The sequence below is a fragment of the Eurosta solidaginis genome, chromosome 2 (genome assembly GCF_040869045.1).
Source record: "Eurosta solidaginis isolate ZX-2024a chromosome 2, ASM4086904v1, whole genome shotgun sequence".
Taxonomy (NCBI): Eukaryota; Metazoa; Arthropoda; class Insecta; order Diptera; family Tephritidae; genus Eurosta; species Eurosta solidaginis.
The window spans coordinates 294,972,834-294,997,190 of record NC_090320.1 but is presented as its reverse complement, the minus strand read 5'-3'; the positions used below and the strand labels follow the sequence as shown (position 1 = coordinate 294,997,190).

The 24,357-nt window shown below is 40.0% G+C and overlaps 1 protein-coding gene across 2 annotated transcripts in view; it reads right to left on the bottom strand.

The window, feature by feature from the left end:
- Nucleotides 1-23,250, bottom strand: part of Reph (Regulator of eph expression) — a 40,097-nt gene extending 16,847 nt beyond the window's left edge. Inside the window, exon 1 of one of the 2 annotated variants that reach the window (XM_067768616.1) lies at nucleotides 22,079-23,250. The gene's annotated coding sequence lies outside the window, so the exon portion shown is untranslated. Of the gene's footprint in view, nucleotides 1-8,063; nucleotides 8,568-22,078 lie in introns of those variants that run through there. The other variant, XM_067768617.1, reaches the window with a different exon arrangement.
- Between the last annotated feature and the right edge of the window lie 1,107 nt (nucleotides 23,251-24,357).

Sequence of the window (24,357 nt, the reverse complement as noted above, 5' to 3'; positions counted from 1 at the left end):
ATCCTCCCAGCTGGTGGCCGTTTTCTCCCTGTCCATCTTTACGCTCTCTTGGCGCAAGCGCTTTGAGCCAAGTTCGATATGGCGCCCTTGCCACTCACATCATACACTCGCCAAATTGTTTTTGTAGTGTTTCGTATTTTGTTACCGTGGTCTTATTTCGGATGGGTGGGAGAAGAGGGACTTGCGCTTTTAATTCATCGAAAACAAAACAGAATGGAAACAGACTGGAAATGCTTCAATGCATTTTGCTTTCGTCTGTAAAATGCTCGCTTGCAAAGAAAATCGAACAACACAAGAAATATGGCAAAAACAATAATTTGCAAAAAAGAGCGTGTGTGAGCGCTTCAGTACTCGAGATAAGCGTTTTTTCTGCACACAGCATTAAAGCCGGAAGTACAATTATTTTGTTATCGGCGATTATCGAAAGTGTTGTGTATGGCTATTATTTCTATTGTGTGGTGGTAGTTTGATGGCGTGGGTGATGAAGAATACAATATGCTACGAGCTGAACAAATAGATTCCAAATGACTTCAAAATCAGATTACGGAAGTTTGTCACAAGTAAGGTCTCTTTTGTTTATCGTCTAGGTAGTTTTGGCTTGCGAGGTATCCATGATTTTTTGTTGTTGTTTTAGCGATAAAGACACTCCCGGAAGGTTTTGGGGGTCTCGCGGCCCCCAAGCCCTTAGTTCCATGATGAATTTGGGGTCGCCAGAGCATCGCCTGAATCCCATCCCTGGTTTTCGATAACTGACGCCGTTTGGAGGTATCAAAGAAGCGAAAGTTCTACCCATTTCACTTCACCTCATTAAGCAGTGGTAACTTTCTCCTTCCTTTGTTGTCATCGGTGTCTTTCGATAGATGCACACTCTGTAATCTTCTTCTTTCATTCCCAAGACATATTCTAGCTCCTATGCCTGCGTGCAGCTCGTAAAACTAGTCATTGAATCCGTTTCGATACTAACCGATACTTGAAGTCCTTCAAAGAAAATCTTTTTTTCTTCTTACTAGGCGTTTGACTTCACGTTGCGAGGTCCAGCGGTTGAAGGAGCTTTATATGTATCAGCGGTAAGGCATGCATGTCGTAGAAGGCGACTAAACTGTACAGATCCGAGGATTCGAGGGATAAAATAATTTGCTCATGCCTTTGTCAGACTAGTGCCAAAAGTTGGTCTTACGGAAGGACACGGGATTCATAGTAGGCAAAGGAGAGCTCCTATTCGTCGCACTCTTGTAAAGCTTCGGGGAGGATTTGCGATTACAACAACTGCAACAACAAAAACAGGCACCCCAGTATTTGTTTTCCAACGCAGAGCGACATTCCTCATAGAAGCAAATGCTCTATCTAGATCTTAAAAAACCCATAGCATGACGGTAAGAAGGGCGTGACAAATATCATCCCATACTAAATTACATCATTGGGTTGAAGTTTGTTCCCGGAAGGCGTGTGAGAGGCTAGTAGATAATTCATCCGATGTGTATTTTGAAAGAAACGTGTCGAAAGCAGTATTGTGCTCATGTAGCCCAATGATTAAACAGAGTAACTAAAAATGTATTACCCATCTCAAAACCGACGTCGTGGATCCGAGTTGCGATTCCATCCTTATAGCGGGAATATGCGGTAGACGTCTTTGCATTCGAATGAACCTCAACCAACCGTATATTCTTCTCCATCTCCTTTACGGATCCAAACATTCCTGTTGCGGAATGCAGTTCCTGAAGTGCTTGTCATTAGCTTCATCACAAAAAAGAATGCGATTGTCAAGGCCAGCGCACAACCTTCGATGCTGTTGTAGCGATAAAGACACATCTCTGCCCCTAGGTTTTCATATTTTGTGCACTAGATAGGATGCAATAGTTGAGTGAGACCAATGAAGTAAGGCCAATGAAGACTTGACTACTATTTATCACTGATAGGTTGAGCTATTCCCTTCTCAACTCAATTTCTTTGACCCGGTGCGCAGATTGCTTCCTTTACGAGCTTTTAGCGTTTTTTCCAGCTTGCAACGCCCTCTTCTCTCTCTTTTCAATCTTTTCTTCATTTCTACTTTATTTGTATCCCTTTTCATTCATCGAGCCACATCCTTGAAAATATATACAAGTCTTCAAAGGCATGCTTGAGAACCCCTGAAATCACAATCAAACAGTTAAATTAAGTGTGTACGTGATTTCGGGAGTACTATACATCAGTTTGCGTGCATAAGTACGAGTTTATACTTTCAACGAGCAGAGCACATCATAGGTGGCTCAATGCGATACGTAGTCAAGTCCTTGTACGAGCAGTCAGACTCTTTCGTATTCAAAGCATTTGGCGTGTGTGTGTTTCGTTGTAACGTACGAGTGTGTACTCACAAAACGTGCGAGAGTACCAAAAGGGCTATGCTTACGCGTGTCAAGGTGTAAATACTACTGAGCTTCGTAACTAATCGGTTCTTGTATCGTTATGATGCTACGAAGGCATTGGAACTTCGTAGTGTGTGGGTGGGTAATTTTGCCTATTTTTTGGCTTTGAGCTGGATGATAGCGGCGGCCACTGTAGAGGGGCTAACTCGCAAAGTGGCAAACACCATCCTCAAACTGTCGCAGCGTTAGGGGGCGAATAGGGTGGAACTCTCAATGTACGCTGTGGTGTTGCGCGTGTTCTCTTTACAATTTTTGTTCAAACTTGATGTGTTCCAGTTGTCATATGTTTTGTGCGTGTGTGTTATGTGTGCCTGTGTAGGAGAAAGTGTGGAAAATTATGTACATGAAGTGTAGTACATTTTACAAGGATGTCGTATGACGCGTTATGTTAGGGTGGGTGGGTAGAGTGACAGCCAGTCCTAAACACATATTCGTATAATAAACAGTTAAGTGAGCGTGTGCCAAAAGCACAGAGCGCCCGGGCGTCAAACTGACTGAATGACGCACCAAGAACTTACTTACATACATACGTATGCTTATGTATTTGTAATGACTAGTTTTGTGTTTATGTGTTTTCATTGTTGTTATTGAAAGGCAGGCGACAGCCTGGATAACAACTATCGCCGCCAAGAGTAAAATACGAAGAGCGCGCAGGACGCAGTAACTTTTACTTTACACCAAAATAGCAATAATAATACAAAAACAAACAATGACAGGAAAATCATTGATATGCGTATACTTCGGCTTTGATATCGCAATACATTCGCTTCATTAAATTGAACGGAAATCATAGTAGAGCGGTGAGGCGGAGTAGGTGTGTCGTATTCAAATAATAAGTTCATAGTAGTAGTAGCGACGCGTTACGCACGAAATTGTCCATGACAAGCGGGTGAAAAAGTGTATGCGTAATAAGCGCGTACAACCCATAAAATTGTTGCTGCTGAAAATGCTACACAAATACATGAAGAGTGCAGAATATACCAACGCGCCGCCACACATTTCACATCATTTACCAACGCTTTGATTTAATTTGTAAGCGCTTTTGGTATTAACTACTTTAGTTTAATGCCGGCATTATACACATTTATGCACGCGCGCGTTTACTAAGGCAGGCGAGCTGTAACAACCAGCCAACTGGGACTGTCCAATTCAGACTCCACCAGCAGGCCGCCCAGCAGCTTTTGTACTTTGGCCAACGCGCTGCTCTAAGCTAGTTATGTTGCTAATTTTTTCTATTTCTTCCTCCTTCTATAATTCTTCGTCATCATCTTTCCTGCATCTCTAGTTTGCCTTTGTTGCCTACATTGATTGCTGCAAGTCCGTGCGTTTCTAGCGCTTCGCTGCATCACACTACCTACTTACAGTCGAGGATTCACTTTCCGCGCGCGCTGTGTATCTATTGATTCAGTTTTTTGTAATATTTGCGCAAAAGAGTACCTTGTTATGTATGCACGCCGCGCTGCTACAACAATCATCATCGTAGTGCACTTCATGTGCCATTCATGTGTACACATATCAGCGGCAGTGAAATTGTGAAGGGTAGTAGGGGGTGGACGAAGGCTAGCGGGGAGTTGTGCGAGAATGACATAGTACACAAATCACAACCTACACTACTAGTTGTGTGCAATTCCAAGAAGAAGAACAACAAAACAGTGAGCACAACAGCAACAAAGCACAAAGCAAAGTGTATCAAAGAAAATTGTTGTTCTTTGGGGTACTTTGCTTTACTCGGGGCTTACACTACTATTCTATTTTTTCATTGTACAAAACTTATTTTTTTTTTGTATTACTTTGAGGAGCGTCTAATTTTAGCACACTATTCAAACTAAGTGTACGTTGTATGAGCTGCAACAAATCATTATGCTCGCTTCAAGCATTCAGCAGCTTACTACAAAATCTTGATATTTGTTTGTAGTCCAGAAGTGTGCGGATTACTGGGACATTTATCTACATATATGATACCATAGATGTTTGTTCGAATGTGAAGGTTTTTACAGTGTTTGAATTGAAGTAAAACCTCTTCATCAATCAAGCCGGTATCAATGTGGAGTTTTTACAAATTAAGTCCTTTCTCTGGTCCGACTTACGTTCATTTCCGGCTACAAAGAGTCTGCTACCATGCAAGTGATAGTGTAAGCCTAGGGTTTGCTTAGGTGATTCGAGGCCCATGCTCCAAGGAGAATATTGAAGGTGACCAGAGGAACTTTGAAGAGATCCTCGTTAAAGCTGATCCTATTCTGCGATAAACTGATTCAATCCAAAGCAAGATTTGACATCCAGTCCCTCTCGTTACAATGTTGGAGCTAGAATGGTGGGCGCTTGGCAGCACACGGTAGTATGTTCCACCAATCTAGGATAAAATCGGACCTAGTAAGAATGCTAAAGTGTTCGAAGTCACAACGCCCAACAAGGCACATATCAGGAAGCCTCACAAACGACAAGGACGCAGACCTCTTACCCACAATATCTACCGGAAGTTTTTTTTCTGGCTTGAGAGCGAATAATTGCTTGAACCGTGGACGACTGCCGGTGCCAATTTTGAAGAAATTTTACACGTGAACATGGCTGATCCAAAAGTTGTTAAGAGGACTTCTCAAAGGGATTTTCATACAAATTATTGCCAAATAAAGCTGTTTGTATTTGATCCTAGTACAAATAACTTGAAAAGGCGAAAGAGTAAAATGACATTTCCATAAAAAAGAAAGCTTTGGAGATATTAATACGACATAGAACCAAACAATTTGCGCAAGCTTGCAAAGTCAGCTATTTCTCGACCAGGAGCCGTTGCAGTCAAGACAGTCTATGTAGACCCTGTACATACTAGATGGCCATATGCTATTTTAAACATTGCCACATCGGAAGTCAAAAATGAGTTCGGAAGTCATCGTTGGATCTTTTGATTTTCACCCAAAAACCGACGCAGTAAAAAGTCCCGACGCGGTAAAAAGTCCCGAAAACCTATGCTCACTCCGTTAGCATACGGACCTATCCGCATAATTGACGCGAATTAGTTTTTGAGCATAAAATACCACCGAGTTTTACCTCATAATGCCGAAACTGTCAAAAACGGAGCGCTCCATACCGCGATGCACCGGTTGGGAGTGACATTTCTGGTCCCTGAAGTATTGTCAATTGTATACAAAATCTACATAACAGCGCTTCTAGAAAGTTTGACAACTAAACCAAATGCTGAGGTGAACATTTAGCTTGAGGGATTATCCACATCGTTTCAACTAGGACGAAGCACTGTGAGGCTTTTTGATACAGCTTCAAGGCATCAAAAATCATGTCATTAAGAACCAGGGTTGGGCGTTTACAACATTTTTGGATTGTTTACACTTTCATTGTAAATAATTGTAAATAATGTAAACAATTGTAAACATTTACCAGCATATGTCATTTCGACTAACATATATTGTAAACTGTCAAGTCAAGCAGATCGATTGTTAAACACAGCTGGTACTGTGACCTTTATCGATAACATAATTTTCGCACATGACTGACAGTTCAGAATTCTGCAAATGTCAATTATTTTAACTCGTCGTCTTATGTTAAAAAATGAGTGGTGCACAGAAAAGGCAAATTTGGAAAATCTTAACTACAAACAAATAAAAAATGGCAGAAAATACTCGGCCCAGTGTTTGTTTTGTCGCCAAACATTGACAAACATTGCAACAGATCGACTGGTATCGCATAGGTAAGTGTAATCATTTCAAAATCTTATACGTGCGTACAGCGAACAACCTATAATTTTTAGAAAACCATGTTCACAGAAAAAGAATACGGATGAAACTATAATTCTAGAAGTGGACGAAATCGACAACAGTGGAATGGAATTAACTGATTCTGCATATTCAGTAATGGATGTGTCAGCAAGTGGCACCCTTATCGATGCAGATATTTTATTTGATAGCATGTCATCAGAATCGCAGCCTTCAACAACTCCAGAAGCAACACCTTCATCAAGCTCCTCAAGTAATGCGATATGTTTTAAATAACCTTGTGAAAAGCAGAAGAAAAAAAAACAAAGTGGCATTAAAAGTTATATGCACAATATAACTGCGGCGGAGGACGAAATCAATTCGCTGCTGTCGAGGTTCTTTTACGGAAGCAACATATCGTTTAATACGGTTGATTCTGTGCATTTCAGGGCTATTGTGCGCAAGCTTAGGCCCTGCTATGAGCCTAAAATGCCTGACAGAAAAGCACTTTCAACCACTCTGCTAGACAAGGAGTATAACAAACAAATACAATCACAAAAAAAATGATGTAAAGCGCAATTTAGTGCTATTTATTGATGGGTGGAAGAACACGGCGAGTAATTCAAAAACAGTGGTTAGAATATTGCATAATGCCAACGGCACTAAAGTATTTCTAGAAGCATGGGACGTGCCGGGAGGAAAAAAAGTACTGAAAAGCTATGCGAAATGATAGATGAGTCTATTAAAATAGCGAAAACCTTGTACGATGCTGTAGCTTATGCGATTGTGTCGGATAATGCCTCAAACATGGTGCGCATGGGCAAGGATACAGACATTTGGCACAGTAATTGTAGTGCGCACGTTGCCAATATCCTTTGTACAACTTGTTGAACAAAGATCTTGTGAGCCAAGTGACCACTGTTTTAAAAGAATTTTGCCACCCGGACCTTGAAACACGTGTTATATCCAAAAATGGTACGAAAATTAAGCTGCCACCCGAAATACGTTGGTGCACTCATCGATACTCCTTCGTTTGTTTAAAACAAAATTTACAAATAATGCGTTTAATTGTTGAGCAGACAGGCAGAGCAGACAAAACAATTAAGAAGGATGTAATAAATTTGCTGTTTGATTATGAGTTCGAGGATGAGATTGGCAAAATTATTAGTATTCTTGACCCGATTTGTATATTATTGAATAAAGTGCAGATCTCATCTTTATCTGTTGCTGATCCAGCTCATTTATGGCTCTCTCTGGAACTTCCGGCAGATACTTCTAGAATTAAATACGAACCTCGTATTGAGCAAGGGGTTAATGTCCACTCCCTATTATTATTATTTGCATCGATATCATTTTGAAACACAATAAACTAAGCAACGCCACATCACCAATTTCTTCATAAACCCTTAAAGGTATACGGGAGTTGTCTGCTAAGTACATCTTCCCGATTGACTTGAACCTCACATTATTTTAATCTGTTTCTGCTACCCACTTTGCTGATTTCACACTTAGAAAATATTTTTGTTTGCAATCACTTTTTTTCTGATTTTCCCCATTTACATTTACATACCCGTTTTAATTTCTTCTCTATCATTCACGCTCTCCATATTCCATAACCATTCACTTTTTCGACAATGACGACGACAACGACGATGACAATGAAAATAATGAAGGACACCATGATCCATAACAAAAAATAACGCGCTGACATAACCGAATATTGGATTGCATGCAAATTATTATTTGCAGACACTATAACGCAATGAAAGGTTGACTTTTTGACGACATCAACCAATAATAATATCCAAAGTAATCAACGATGTGGAAATTTTACATGAAAAAAAAATCAATACTTATGTTTTAACCATATTAATCTTGCGATTCTACTTCGCACTTAGTCTTGTTGCAAATTCTCACAATTGTTCTATCTTTTAACAATTCGTCATTGTACAACACTTACTTTACTTCACTTTACACCTACTGCTGCTGGCCATAGATAGCCTATAGTATTTTGTTGTATCGTAAGTTGTAGTCTGGCGGAGTCTCCTGAGGTTATGATGGCACTGCTGGTAACACCAACATTGAGCCTAATACCGATTGGAAAATTTATTCGTGGCTTTAAACATTGCCCTGACTCTGTTGACAAATGGATTCCGTTTCCTCCTTGGGCTATGGCTGGCTATAGCAATGGCACATGGAACTGATTTTCTGACGACAAGCAGCTGCGCTGCACTATACTCGAGCTACGATATACACAAGATACTAACGACTGACGAGACCAACGCGGCGACAGCGACTTCAGTGACGAACATACAATTACAATTCACAAGGTAATAATTGTTCACTTGTATTTCCTATGCGTTATCCAATTTTGTACTTTTTCCTATATTTTTGATGTAGCGGAAGCAACTAAGTTAATAAAATAGCACAGCAAACAGCACTAACATTAACTTTGTGTGTTCTGTTGAAGCTACAAAAGGGAACTGAAATTGAAATCGAAACTGAAAATGAAAAACGCTTTGTCTGTAAAGCAAAGGCGAGGTTGGCGCGCCAGTGAGTGAAAAGTGTGCTGCACGCGCAGTGAAAGCGCAGCGTTAGCTATGACAGCGCTAGAGAAAACAAAAACAACACGATTAAAGCAAAAACTTTGCAGTGAGTTTGGGTAAGAGCAGCGGTAGTATGCGCTGCACCGGCAGTGTGCAGATGTGACTCCAATTACTACGTTTCTGCCTAGTATACATCCCACTGCGTTATTGTTGTTGTAGTTCACAGCAACTGCACGCTGCTCCAACATGCGAAAGAATGGTATCCATGCTTGCCAACAACAAAGTGCATGGTGCGCGTAAAATAGAGTTTTATATTTGTGCAGCGACGTGTTGCATAGCTTCGTTGAAGCAACTGATGATGTGGTGAGCAGTCTGCTGCGAAATAGTGTTGTGCGCTCTAAGATGTGTTAATGAGAGCGTATAGGCTCAAAGTTTTTTCCATTATTGTACAGGACAAGGATGTCAGATGATATTTAGAATATAAGTTAAAAGGCTTTTATGAGCTTTTAATGTATTAGGAGTGGATGGTTGCTTTGAAGCTTATTGGATTTATTGCAGTGGTGGTCAAATACCAACATTTATAAAAAGTATTTATGGTAAAAGCTCTGCTACACCCAAAAAAATGCCTAAAACTCAACACTTCAAAACGTACGTCTACAACAAAAACGTACGCGTTCATATAAAACACTTCACTTAAACTTGCTAAAACCATGAACTAATACCCATACCAGTGAGCTGCAATTATTCATCTTTTAAGGTTATTAGTGGACTAACCAAAAAATGAGTATTAGTGCGTACACAAACAAATAATATCAAGCACTTATATCCACTAAAACACATTTACATAGTCATGCTTCGTAAAATGAATAACCGCTCATAAGCCACGAAGCAGTTCAGTACTCAATTGTCTTATTGAGCAAGAAAGTCAACTGTGTTATACGAAAACACTAATTGGAATAAGTAAGACTACAGTGCAATAAAATGAATATAGTCATATCAGTCTTCTGACGTCAGCAACACAACGATGTACACGAAACTAAACTGAATACAGCGCTAAAGAAAAACCGATAATAAACGAAGTATACAGTGTATTACACACGAAACCAACGTCCCTGCAAAAATCGCGAGTACTCCATGCATGCATGTATGGACCAAGCGAGTGCTCCAAAATTAACCACAATTCATACAAAAAATATGGTCCAATTAACATTGCGATGTCCTAGGACCGGACCATATACTCCAGCTCCGCATTACATCAGAGTAATCCATGGAGTACCCACCGTCCAATAAACATCGTGTAGTGATTACAATCGTTAAAAACGAGCAATGATCGGCTTGCAATATGTTCGTTTAGAAACATGAGTTGGTCCATTGCTGCATTACAGTGGAGTATAATGGTAAGTCTCCAGTGGACCACATGATCCAACGATTTTAGCAGGGGTGCTATTGAGTTAAAGTGACTATGATTTCAGTTTATACTCGACAATGTCATATATGTATGGAACATATGTGTTGTGGGGCACTCGTATGTATTTTCTATTTTATGTGCTAGTCACTCATAGTATTTTTCTGTACTTAACTAAATACACATTTAGACACAATTTTTTGGCTCATTACTAAGTGCACTAATTTTATTAGTACTCAAAGTAGATCTCTGACCAATACACATACAACAGTCATAATGAAAAGGAGGGATGCGAATTTCAAGAAGCTGAGATTTTTTTTTTAAATAATAAATATATTTAAGGAATGAGTAAGGGATATAAAGTCTTCCTTCGTCCTTCCCAACTTTGTGAAGTTCTTCTTTGAAAGGAGTACTGTCAGAAAACCCTGAAATCGTCCTAAACAGAGACTTATTTTTAAAAGAAAATCATGACCTGATGTGCAACGAGCAAACCTATTTAACTACAGTGTAAATAAACAGCTTAATTTTTCTCGGATCGAACTGCTGCGTTGAAGTACGGATCACAATTTTAGCCTTCATCTAGTAGAGGGATAGCAAAAACAAATATGTTAGCCTAGAGATTAGAAAGAATGTGGAATGACTGAGCATTGTTGCTACTTCCAAAACCCATTTGGTGGTTCCAAGTCGAATGATTTTGACATGTATAAACCGAGGTCGGTAAAATAGGTTTCTGTATAATTTTCAACATAAAAAGCTTAACCTTAAAATAATTTCGTGTGACTTAAATAATATTATGAAATTCGTATAAGCAAATATACTGTGATGAAAACTTCTGATATCAGCATGATGGCAAACAAAATTGTGGTGTTTTGTTTTTTTTTTTTTTTAAATGAGAGAGGGAAATTTTTAAAAATGTGGTATACCTACCACAATTGGGGTAAAGTGGCTACACTGTGAGTGAGTCAATCAAGAGCACGCGTGTTTTACAACCACCCACACGCTGCGCGCGCCGCAGCACCAACCGAGGTTACTATAGGCAGCGACAGCAGGTAGAACTCGCGGCGCTCTTTTCACTTGCGATTTAAGTGGTCATTCAAGTGTTCATTCTTTTATATACAATGAGTTTATATACATATGTATATATATACCAAGTATCAAATATTTATATTCGCGTACGAGCCCACACATTTGTTGCCCAGCCAACACTTTTAAAGTTGTGCGGCGCCTGCACGTAGCTGAAGTTTATCGTGAGCCGCTTCGCATGAGTTTTGAAGACAATTTCTTCGCACGATTCAAATACGAGTCGCTTCTAATTTAAGGCCACAGGAGAAATAGGTTAACTTGCTTTATTTATCATTAAACTAGCCGCACTGTTATCTCTGATATAATTCTCTTTGATAAGTGACTTTCCGCTTGCTGCCGGGATCAGCTTATGATCAGTGTTGTTTAGAAAGAGAGGGTTCAATTGATGAATGTAGGTACCCTGCAAAAATCGGGAGTACACAATGCATGCACGTATTGAGTACTCGCTATGGCCCAAACGAGTGCTCCAAAATTAACCACATTTCATACAAAAAATATGGTCCAATTAACATTGCGATGTCCTAGGACTGGACCAAATACTCCAGCTCAGCATTACATCAGAGTAATACATGGAGTACCCGGTTTGACACAATTAACATTGCGACGTCCTGAGACTGGACCATATACTCCAGCTCTGCATTACATCAGAGTAATCCATGGAGTACTCCAGTATAGCACAAATGGACCACATAATCCAACGATTTTTGCAGGGTATTGGTCTATTACACAAAAAACGCGTATGCCGACTGTCGAGTGTAATATCACAGAAGCCTTGCATGCCGATTCAAATTGCACCATATAGTAAAACTTTTATGAATTGCTCTATATCAAATTTTGTTTGTTTCAAAAATACCGTATCTCTGAACTATAGTGAATAGCACGCTATTTCAGAAGACGAGATGTCGTGTTCGTGAAAATAAGATCTGAAATATGGTTTTTTCAAACGAAATCTGAAATAGTGGTCTTTTGAAAAAAATCCTGGGGAAAGGGTTTGCTTCACCTTAACAGGGCGTTCGAACTGCCAGTCTATTGACACTCAGGCGTGGATGTGTTGATTGATTTGTACTCATGAAACTAATAAAAAAGGCTGAATATATGGAATCTGTATGGAAGCGTACTAATTTCATTAAAAAATCTGGCCCAAACTTACTGCGTTGAGTGCTTAAGCTTTGTATCCACTTCATAAAAAAAAAAATTATTGTATATACCCTCCAAAAATCACGAGTACTCCATGCATGCACGTATGGAGTACTCGATATGGACCAACCGAGTGCTCCAAAATTACCCACAATTCATACAAAAAATATGATCCAATTAACATTGCGATGTCCTAGGACTGGATCATATATTCCAGCTCAGCATTACATCAGAGTAATCCATGGAGTACCCACAGTCCAATAAACATCGTGTAGTGATTACAATCATTAAAAACGAGCAATGATCGACTTACAATATGTTCGTGTAGAAATATGAGTTGGTCCATTGCTGCATTACAGTGGAGTATAATGGTAAGTACTCCAGTGGACCACATGATCCAACGATTTTTGCAGGGTATCTATAAGGTGGAAAATAGTAGAAGCCAAGTAATTATGACATTTCCTTTTCTTGTCACTTACTTGCAAGACACAAAAGTAAGATCCAGAAATACATCAGAAGAAAATTTCAAATTAAGAATACACTTAAATAAGATAATGCACCGAAAAAGAGTAAAAGAAAATACTTGTGCTCAACTATTCAAAAACTTTAAAAAAAATCTTTAGAAAAAGGTAGCAGAAAGCGTATGAGTTTTCTAAAGAGGTAGATATTACTTGACAAACGACATTTTTCTCCAACCGCATCGCAAGGTAGGTAGGTTGAACTGGCCGGTCCATGAGGACCTCACATAGACTGATTGAGTCCGTAGTGTTACCAGAAGTTTGTTTTAACGACCAAACTGAAAAACCCTATCAAAAACCAGGACATAAGTTATAAAATAACTCCGTCCTCTTGGCAAATACTAGCAGCTTCCTGGGACTTAAGCCACTTGCTGCTTCTAGATCTGACAGCTGTATCACTTCTTATAGCTGGAGTCTTAGCCTGGCAAGTGCAGGGCACGAGCACAGAACGTGCTCGATCGTTTCCTCCTCCAACCCGTACTTCCTACATCTGCTATCACTGACCAAGCCTAGTTTAAAGGCAGGTGACGCCAGCAGGCAGTGTCCAGTCAGAATACCCGTCATGAGTCTACAGTCCTCTCTTTTTAATGATAGGAGCAACTGTGTTAGTCTAAGGTTGTAAGACCTACACATAATCTTAGACACTTTACAGCCCCGCGCTTGAACCCACGCCTTTCCCGCTTGGTCGATCATGTGCACCTCTCGACTTCGCTTAATCTCGCCCAATCTAATTGGCACATCTACGGATTAAGCTTCAAGGGATGCGCCCTTTTTAGCTAGTTCGTCCGCTTTTTCATTCCCATTTATTCCCATATGCCCTGGGACCCAATATAGATGTATGCTTCTTCCTGTCCCGATTCTCTCCAGAAACTGCTTACACTCTAACACGCATTTAGATGCTGTGCTATGCGAGATTATTGCCTTAATTGCTGCTTGACTGTCAATATAAAAGTTAACACGGTTGCAGCTTAAGCTATTCTCTTCCAGGGTTTCTACTGCTTTGGTTACGGCTAATATTTCCGCTTGGAAAACGCTACAGTAATCCGGCAGCCTGTAGGATTTGCTTATTTCCGGATCAGCGCAGTATACCGCAGACCCTAATCCATCCACTACTTTGGAACCATCGGTGTACACATGTATCGCCTCGTCCGCCATTTGCGCACCCTTGCGCCAACCGTCCACCTCTATTGTGGCCTTAAGATCTCCCTCGAAGCGCAGATAGGGAATCATGTAGTCTGTTCGTCTTGTGATTGATGACGCTATACTACTATGGCCATATTGTCGGCGCTCAAGCTGCCCCGAAGCACCGAGCCTGGTTGCGGTACGCATCGCAACGTACTCGAAATCAGAATCTTAAGGCAAGAAGAAAGAGGAAAATCAGTTTGGTATCAAAATGCTAACTTACTTACTTAATTGGCGCTTAACCGTCTAAACGGTTATGGCCATTGTAAATTTTACCAAGTAGCGCAACTAACAGCCGATCGGTGAAAATTCGCACATTCACACGCACAGTTCTCGACTCAGTTTAAAAAAAAACTTTAGATTATTTAACTCAAATTTGTGAAAGTGAGATAATCCTTACAAATTTATGTATACAGAATATATATGGCGTTTTTGTTGTTATTAAAACAATAGTTTTATTTATATTAAATCTTTTATCATTCTTTTTTTTAACTTTGAAAAAACTCCGAACACCATTCCTTCATTATATGACATTCGACTGCCTAGTCCACTGCCTTCCACTCTATTCGCAACATAACCTCTACTTAAGCTGCCAAACTATATAGTAAACAATGGTTATGGCCGTCCAACAAGGCGCGCCAGTCGCTCCTTCGCTCCGCCAGCCGGCGCCAATTGGTCACACCAAGGGAGCTTAAATCGTTTTCCACCTGATCCTTCCAACGGAGTGGGGGCCGCCCTCTACCTCTGCTTCCATAGGCGGGTTCCGATAAAAACACTTTCTTGGCCAGAGCATCATCTTTCATTCGCATAACATGGCCTAGCCAGCGCAGCCGCTGCGTTTTAATTCGCTGGACTATGTTAACGTCTGCGTATAGCTCGTACAGCTCACCAATAAATCTTCTTCGGTACTCGCCATCGCCAACGCGTAGAGGTCCATAAATCTTTCGCAAAACTTTTCTCTCGAACGCTCCCAAAGCCGCTTCATCTGCTGTTGTCATGGTCCATGCTTCTGCCCCATATAGCAGGACGGGTACGATAAGTGACTTGTAGATTATGATTTTCATTCGCCGAGAGAGGACTTTACTTTTGCCTACCTAGTCCAAAGTAGCATTTATTGGCAAGAGTGATCCTTCCCTGGAATTCAGAGCTGATGTTGTTGCTGGTTCCCAAATAAACGAAGTCTTTCTTCTCAAGGGGCGTATGCGCTGACTCTTTGCTGGATGAGAGCAGGTACTTCGTTTTGTCCTCATTCACCATCAAACCAATCTTTACCGCTTCTTTTTCCAGCTTGGAGTAAGCAGAACTAACAGCGCGGGTGTTAGGCCGATGATATCAATGTCATCAGCATATGCCAGTAATTGCACGCTTTTATAGTATATTGTTCCAGTGCGGTTAAGTTCTGCAGCTAGTATAGTTTTCTCCAGCATCAAATTAAATAAATCGCACGATAAGGGGTCACCCTGTCTGAAACCTCGTTTAGTTTCGAACGGCTCGGAGAGTTCCTTCCCAATTCTGACTGAGCTGATGGTGTTGCTCAACGTCATTTTGCACAGCCGTATAAGTTTTGCGGGGAAACCAAATTCAGACATAGCGGCAAAATGCTAACTGGGTGCTTAAATATTCATTTATAGTGTGATGATGATCATGGCGAGTGGCGGTGATGACGAACACAGCAACGTTGGTGACAAGTTGAGAATGTTTTGAAACGAAACAGAAATTAAAAGTAAAAAACCAGGAAACGATGATAATAACAAAAGCTACACATCTCAAACTAACTACACAAATTTGTACACGCGCGTTGAAACCTAGATGAAAATGAGTAGTAAAGCGAGCGATGTAGAGCACATCAGAAATTACAAATGAAAAGATGCAGATGAAGACAATGAATGTGAGAGCGCTTTCCGCTGGCCGCGTCACTCCTTTGTGCAGCACGGCGTGCACACAATTTATTCATAGCACAATCGCGTTGAGCGCTTTACTGCACAAAACACTTGAACATATACCTATGTACATACAGAATATATATCTACAACTAGATGCTTATAGCAGTATATAACTCAGTATATAGATACATATGTATGTATGTATATTTGTATGGATATCTAATTTGTTTGCGAGTTAGTAGAATTTCCGATTGAGGCATTTTGCTGACTGGATACTTGTAGCTAACAGACGCGCTTAGGGAATGGACCAACAAAGTATAAAATTTTCGGTGTTATCACTCGTTTTGTATATTCAACGCGCTGATTGTAGAGATGCTACAAGCTTTAAGAAAGTCTTGTTCAGAAATTGAAAGCAAAAGAACTCGTACCAACTTACGAAAAGCCAAATTAATCATAAGGAAATATAAAAAGCAAAATAGTAGTAAAGTTTTAAAAGAAAACTAGAAAAAAACAATATACAGTATTTCCCGGTTATAAGCACTCCACGCTTATAAGCACTGACTGCTTATATCCAAATCCCGTTTATAAGCACTAACTGTGCTTATCCTGAAATCTCCAATTACCAGTGCCTCTAACACAAACAATTTAAAAAGGAGCAACTGAGAATTCATTTATTTAAAAAGAATTATTAATTTTTTTGTTGGTTTTTTGGTCTTTAGTTTGTAAAAATGTTTGTAAATTGTCGAGCTCGAGGCCATACAATATTAAATAACACACAAAGAAACGAAGAAGATCGACTCGATCTGGTACATCCAACGATTCCTGAAGATGACTTCTAATTGAAGTCGTAATATCGATAAATAACAAAACGACAATATATAACATATACAAATAAAAAGTTTGTGTGTTATTTAATATTAGCCGTGTTTTTTAACACGCGTATATCCGTTTACGCTTAAGCTTTATATTGACTGCTAAGAGACAAACTATAAATACACCTCTGAAATTGCTGCGCATAAATTTTGTCCTACTAAATTTCAATACGCATTATACTCAGATGTAACTGAAATATGTGTGTCCACAATTCATCGCAACTGATTCAGCTATATGTTATACCCTATGGCCATCAGAGCGTTGCGTCTCCGCTTTTCGGTACACCCTGTTGCTGTAGCTAGTTGTTTTACCACAGCCGCTAGATGGGTCTCCTAAGCATTATCTAAGCGAAGATAGGCGTTTTTTAACACGCGCAAACGAAACGTATACGCGCGTGTTAAAAAACACGGCTATTGTATGGCCTCGAGCTCGACAATTTACAAACATTTTTATAAAAAAATTTATTTCAAGTGTACAAAGATAAATACATTAACAATTATGCTGAATTTTGTATCTTTCACTGGGTCCTACATATATATGTACTTACATATAAGTACTGCATATGATGCATTTACGAATTCGTTAGGTTATGTTAGGTTGAAATGGCCGGTCCATGTGGACCTCACATAGACTTAGTGAGTCCGTAGTGTTATCACAAGTTTATTTTAACGACCAAACTGAAAAACGCTATCAAAAACCAGGACCTTTTGTTATAAAATAACTCCGTCCTCTTGGCAAATACTAGAAGCTTTCTAGAAGTTAAGCCACTTGCTGCTTCTAGATCTGACAGCTGTATCACTCCTTATAGCTGGAGTCTTAGCCTGGCAAGCCCAGGATACGAGCACAAAACGTGCTCGATCGTTTCCTCCTCCAAACCGCACTTCCTACATCTGCTATCACTGACCAAGACTAAGTTAAAGGCATGTGACGCCAGAAGGCAACGTTCAGTCAGAATACTTTGTTAGTCTAAGGTTGTAAGACCTACACATAATCATCCACACTTTACAGCTCCGCGCTTGAACCCACGCCTTTCCTGCTTGGTCGATCATGTGCACCTTTCGCCTTCGCTTAATCTCTCCCAGTCTAATTGGGACGTCCCTTTTTAGCTAGTTCATCCGCTTTTTCATTCCCATCTATTCCCATATGCCCTGAGTCCCAATATAGATGTATGCTTCTCCCTGTCCCGATTCTCTCCAGGGACTGCCTACACTCTAACACGCATTTAGATGCTGTGCTATGAGAGATTATTGCCTTAATTGCTGCTTGAGTGTCAATATAAAAGTTAACACGGTTACAGCTTAAGCTATTCTCTTCCAGGCTTTCTAATGCTTTGGTTACGGCTACTATATCCGCTTGGAAAACGCTACAGTAATCCGGCAGCCTGTATGATCTGTTTATTTCCGGATCAGCACAGTATACCGCAGACCCTACTCCTTCCACTACTTTGGAACCATCTGTGTACACATGTATCGCCTCGTCCGCCATTTGAGCACCCTTGCTCCAACCGTCCACCGCTATTGTGGCCTTAAGATCGTCCTCGAAGCTCAGATAGGGAATCAGGTAGTCTGTTCGTCTTGTGATTGATGACGCTATACTACTATGGCCATATGGTCGGCACTCAAGCTGCCCCGAGCCTGGTTGCAGTTGTTAACGCTATGTTCTTTGCTATCAGGTTTACAGATGGAATGTGCAGAATGGCATACAGTGCAGCCGTCGGGGTTGTTTTCAGGGCTCTCGTAATGCTAAGCATTGATAGTCTGCATTTTTCCTCTAATTTTTTGAGGTAGGTTGTTTTTTGTGTGGCTTTCCACCAAACAAGAACTCCATAGTATAGAATAGGGCTTACAATCGCCCCACGAACACCCCAGTATTATTTTACATGTATAAAGTGCCGTTGAGGCCTTCTTCACCCTCTCCTCCACGTTGATCTTCCATGACAGCTTACTGTCTAGGATGATTCCTAGATATTTTTGCAAGGTTTCTGCTGTAGGGTGATACCTCCTAACTTAGGTCTGGTGCAATTTGGGACCTTGTACCTCTTTGTAGACAAGACCATATCCGTCTTCTCCGCGTTGACTTTCAAGCCGACAATAGATGCCCAGGTATGAATATCCCGAAGCGCCCGATCCATCAAAGAGCTAATCGTTGGAAGGCACTTTCTACTTATGACAATTGCAACGTCATCTGCGTAAGCCGTAAGTTTTACGAGTCCCTCATCGAATCGCCTGAGCAGTTGGTTGATGACCAGCGTTCACAGCAGAGGTGATAGCACCCCTCTCTGCGGCGTGTTCCTGTCCACTGACTTCGTGGCCTCGTACAATCCCCATTGTGATGAAATCTTCCTGCAATTTAACATACAGCCGATCCATCTCGTTAAGGCTGGATGTACTTTAATGTAATTAAGACCATCCATAATCGCCCATTTAGAAACATTATTGAAAGCCCGGCGAATTCGTTAATTATTTTTAAAAAAGTTTGTAATTTTAGACTGAATGTTCAATTTAGCGAGTTTGAAGTAGTATTGCTTAATTTTATCGATCTCGAACATAAATTTATTTGAAGGCATAAGTGCTCTACGGATAATATCAATGGAATCAATGACTTCCTTATAGCTTGGAATACTATCTGCAACACTATTAGGAGGTTCATCATCGGACGATTCTTCTATTATTGAATTTTCTCCTGGGAAGGCTTCTGCGATTGTATGTTCGTCAGTAGATTCTACGTAGCAGGCAAGAATGCATAGAATCGATAAATGAATAGTAATATGGTTTATATAGTAAATTTGGTTAGAAGTCAAATAAATTCGTGTATGAGAAGATGTAAAGTAGAATTTTTTTCTTCAGTGCTTATAAGCGGGAAAATTACAAAACTTTAGAAAAAATCGGTGCTTATAAACGGAAAATGCTTATAACCGGGGTGCATATAAGCGGGAAATACTGTATATACACACATACGTACATACATATATAATTATAAAACAAATACAAAAATGCTTTAAAAATCGAACGTTGTTTTTCGTACCGATGTGTTAACCTAAGCTACGAGGGTGCAACCAACAATACTTGATGAGCTATCAAGAATAATATTTTTTTCTTTTTCTGTGCATTTTTCTTGGCTATATTTCAAGCTTCAAGAACGAAAAATCAAATTTGACAAGGGATAACGGAAAATCGTTTCAATATACATCAAGCTTTCGACAATTAATCATTCAAACTCAGTTTTTACCCCGCTATTGTCAGGATTATTAGAAGTCCCTTAGGTCGGAGTGGACTTAAACCAGGGATGCACCTTAACGTTAAGCGAATCGTTTATCAAAAAATTTCCACCGTTTCTGTTGAAGCACTTCAAATTATTATCGATAAAGAAATTATTAAGATAAATTGTATTTCGTTTTTAACCGAAACGAAAAGCTTTCGTTAACGTTAAAAACGTTAACAAAAACGTGATAATTTATGTTTGGATTGTGCTGGCAATGCTATAGCCATGATGAAGCCGCAAGGTGGTAACAGCGAGCGGACATACACACACAAACTCCATGTAATTTGTTTGTGTAATTGGTTGGTGGTAATGTCAAAAATACTCTGAGAAATGTTCGTACTGTCAAAATTCATGAAAAAAGTTGCAATCAGCGCGGCTAATGCTTTCACCTTTAATGACTCCGCCATCAATCAGCTTTGCCAGCATAGTTTGAAATAAATAATCAACATAAACGATTTGATTTCGTTTTGATATGGCAGAAAACGAAACAACATCACTTCGTTAATTTGACGTTCTTAACGTTAATAAACGAAACGAAATGACTTTGTTTCGTTTATTAACGGAAATTATCGTAACGAAAAGATATTGGTTCGTTGGTTAAGCATGCCTGACTTAAACGGAGACTGGAGTTGGATGTGATCAAAGAGCTGCAAAATTTGTAAGATAATGTGCAATACCTAGAATATTAGACTCCCAAACTTGCTTAGATCTCCTTCTAGCGTCACATGCTTATACATTTCTTAGAATCGTCAGTAAGTGCAGATATTGCAATGCGGGCTGTTCCTGTCTTGTGCTCCTGTGGGCGGGGCTCCAGCTACTAGAGGCTGCCGAGTTGTTAGATATCGAGGCAACAAACTAGACTCTCTAAAACGTCTAGTATTCTAAGGGGACATAGTTATTTTAGTCTGTTCAAATTAACCTATGGGGACTTAGCCATTGCGCCATGGTATCATTGGCCTGAAAAGAAAGTTATGACTTCTCTGGGTTGGGCAAAGAGGAAAACAGCCTTATGTAATAAAAAAAATTGGCTCATACGCGACTTAGAGCACGTCACTGTTGACGGATATAAATTCGAGACTGTGAAGAATTAATAGCGAAAACAATGCCAGCTCAGAAATCAAGCAGAGATTAACTATTGTTAACAAGTGTTACTTTGACCCTGCATAAATCGCGAGTACTCCATGCATGCATGTATGGAGTACTCGGTATGTACCAAGCGAGTGCTCCAAAATTAACCACAATTCATCCAAAAAATATGGTACAATTAACATTGCGATGTCCTAGGACTGGACCATATACTCCATCACCGCATTACGTCAGAGTAATCCATGGAGTACCCGCAGTCCAATAAACATCGTGTAATGATTACAATCGTTAAAAACCAGCAATGATCGGCTTACAATATGTTCGTGTAGAAACATGAGTTGGTCCATTGCTGCATTACAGTGGAGTATAATTCTACGTACTCCAGTGGAGCACATGATCCAACGATTTTTGCAGGGAAACGAAGTGATTAACTAAAAAAAAGAACTTTCTCGGCGAACAAAGATCACTCTCTGTAAATTTGTCATCTTACGTGTTCTGGTCTATGACTCGGCAAATTAAAAAGTGCCGAGATGTGAAAAATCAATCCTAAAGCGTCTTTACTGAGATATTCTTGTAAATGACTTGCTGCTGTTGGAGATTTCTGGTGAAAATGACGGCTGTTATGTTTGCAAGGTTGCATTCCTTTGAGTTTACTACGTTTACAACATGAAATGTGCGCGTAAATTTATACAAATTTTGAAATGATTTTTCATACAAAATTTGACAGTTCGTTTACTCACTAGATAAATTTATACGTTTACACAGTTTATAAAGCATTTATCAGGTTAAATGAGTCTCCCTAAAGTATATTAATTGGTCAGGTAAGTGATACACAAGCCTATTCCACATTGCGATAATTCTTTAACAAAAGCTTTCAGCATCAAATCACGTACTTGTAGAGCTATCCTCGTCAATCAAATAACAACGAGCACACGTCTCCAGCGCGCTCCAACGTCTTGAGACAAAAATTTATGTATTAACATGATTTTACTTGTACTTACCCGTCGCCAACCGCCCAGCAGCCTTGCGCGCTCCTGCTATGCTGCACTCCTTTGTAATGACTCCTTGCGGTAAGGGATACCCGCTGCTGCTGTTGATGCGAAGCGCTTGTATTTAGTGGCAGTTTTCGGTTTACTACGAGCGATGTGCTAGTGTTGAGCAGTCTTTATCGGCGTTGTTGTACTTGAGTTTTCGATGTTTTTGTTTTGTGTCGTTTGCCTTCCAATTTTAATTTGGCACTGCCGTTCTTCTCAAAGACTTTAGAATACAAAGATATTGCTTGCGCACGCTTGGCTACTCACTTGTCCTCTTACCTACCGTTGTCGACTTTCTTTCATTCACTCTTTTATATTATAATTGTTCACTATTGTTATATACATATTATAATATTTAACTGTCTATTACACTTTCCTTGCACCTCTGGTTTTACTCTTCTAAATATAGACAATAGCCTTCTGTGCAACGCGGTGACGCGTACCGTGTGGGTCGGTCACAAAAACATTACCTGCTCTTGTTACCACTCTTCCTGTTAGGCTACACCGCTTCGCTCATGTGTCGGCGCTGTGCTACGCTAAGTACTTTCGGTTGACGCGCTTACTATTTACAACTCGTAAATAATATAGCGCTTTTGCTATTGTTATTGCTTCCACTACGGTTGTAGTAATTCCTGTTTGATTTTATTTAATTTTGTTTGAATGTGAACATTTGGTTTCCAGTTTTTCGCTGAATCGATGATTTTGCTTGTTTGGCTACTTGGTCTCCCCGCACTCGCTACTATCGGTACTGCTCCTAACATTTTACACCCAGCACATAGTATTTTTGGCTGACGCGCACAGTGGCGCTTTAAAGCCCATAGGCAAAACTGAAATACACAGATGCCCAATAGCCAGCTAAGTTACCGGAATAGTTGTTTTTGCTTAGCGTACCCGCAGACTAGTTCGAGTTTATAAAAAAGTTCTAGATATATTTTCTGTTTATAGTTTCGAATTTTCCAGTTTTGTGCTGCGTGGCTGGCAATCACCACTATTCACAGAAAAACGACCCACACTCTGGTAGTATGCGCCGCCGTCATCCGTAGTATTTAATCGACAGTCAATAGTAGATACGCTGAACTGACTGGCGCAGCTTAATATTTTTACTGATGACAGGAACAAAATCGAAGTACCTTTTAACATTGAAAGTTCACGACCAATAAAAGACATACTGAACTGTGTTGTTTGTGCAGAGCTGCCGTAAACCTGCAGCCATAGCAGCAGCGCAGCAAACAAACAAAAAGTGAGTGGTTAATTGAGAGCGCATTTAATAGTGGCGTCGCGCTCTTTGGAACTTTTGCCCTGCGGTTGCAGACTGCGTGCGCGTTCTCCGTCGCGCGCGCTAGAAAGCTGTTCGGTGAATAGCGCAGCAGAATGGAAAAAGAGAGGAGCGCAAGAAAAAGCAAATTTACGATGCGATAATAAATTTCCCAGACAACATTTTAAAAATTAGTGCAACACTCAGACATATATTAGCCGTGTCTTTTTTTACACCGTATATGTTTACGTTTGCGTGACGTTTGCGTGTAAAAAAAACACTTATCCTCATTTAGATAATGCTTGGCAGACCCATATAGCGACAACTAGCTACAGAACATGTTGTACCGAAAAGCGCAGACACAAACCTCTGGTGGCCATAGTGTATAATATAGCTGAATCAGTTGCGACGAATAGTGGACACACACCATTTGTAGTAGAGATATACGCCACCGCCGCCGATTCGCAACGTTTTTCGCACGCCGCTGCCGAATGTCAATAATATCGGCGCGGCGGCGGCGTTCGGCTCGTTACTATATTGTGTACTCTTTTAAGACTGTCTAGGCCATTTATTGTTCATCTCGAAAATTGGTCCGATATGGTCTAAAAGGGGTATCAAGGGATGCGCATCACTGCCAGTTATAAAATTACAATTGCGAAATTTAACACTTTCTAACCGTTCAAAAGTTATTTGAGAAAACAGGCGCTTTCAATGCCAGCTTAACACGGATTTCGCAACACCGAATTCACCAAGTTATTAAAACAAAACACTTAAAGAAAAGTTATTTAATGCTCACTTTGCATAATTTTTTCAAAAAATTAATAAATAACAATGATTTTAAATAAAATGTCCCAAGTAGAATATATTTTCAAATTGTCCTCAAGTTGTTAAAAAAGCAAGTTACCCGAAAAAGGTGCGGAATTTAATATCCCGATTGGCTGAAAGAATAAGCTAAATCAGTGATGCAAAATCCTTTAGTAGGCTCCAGTGG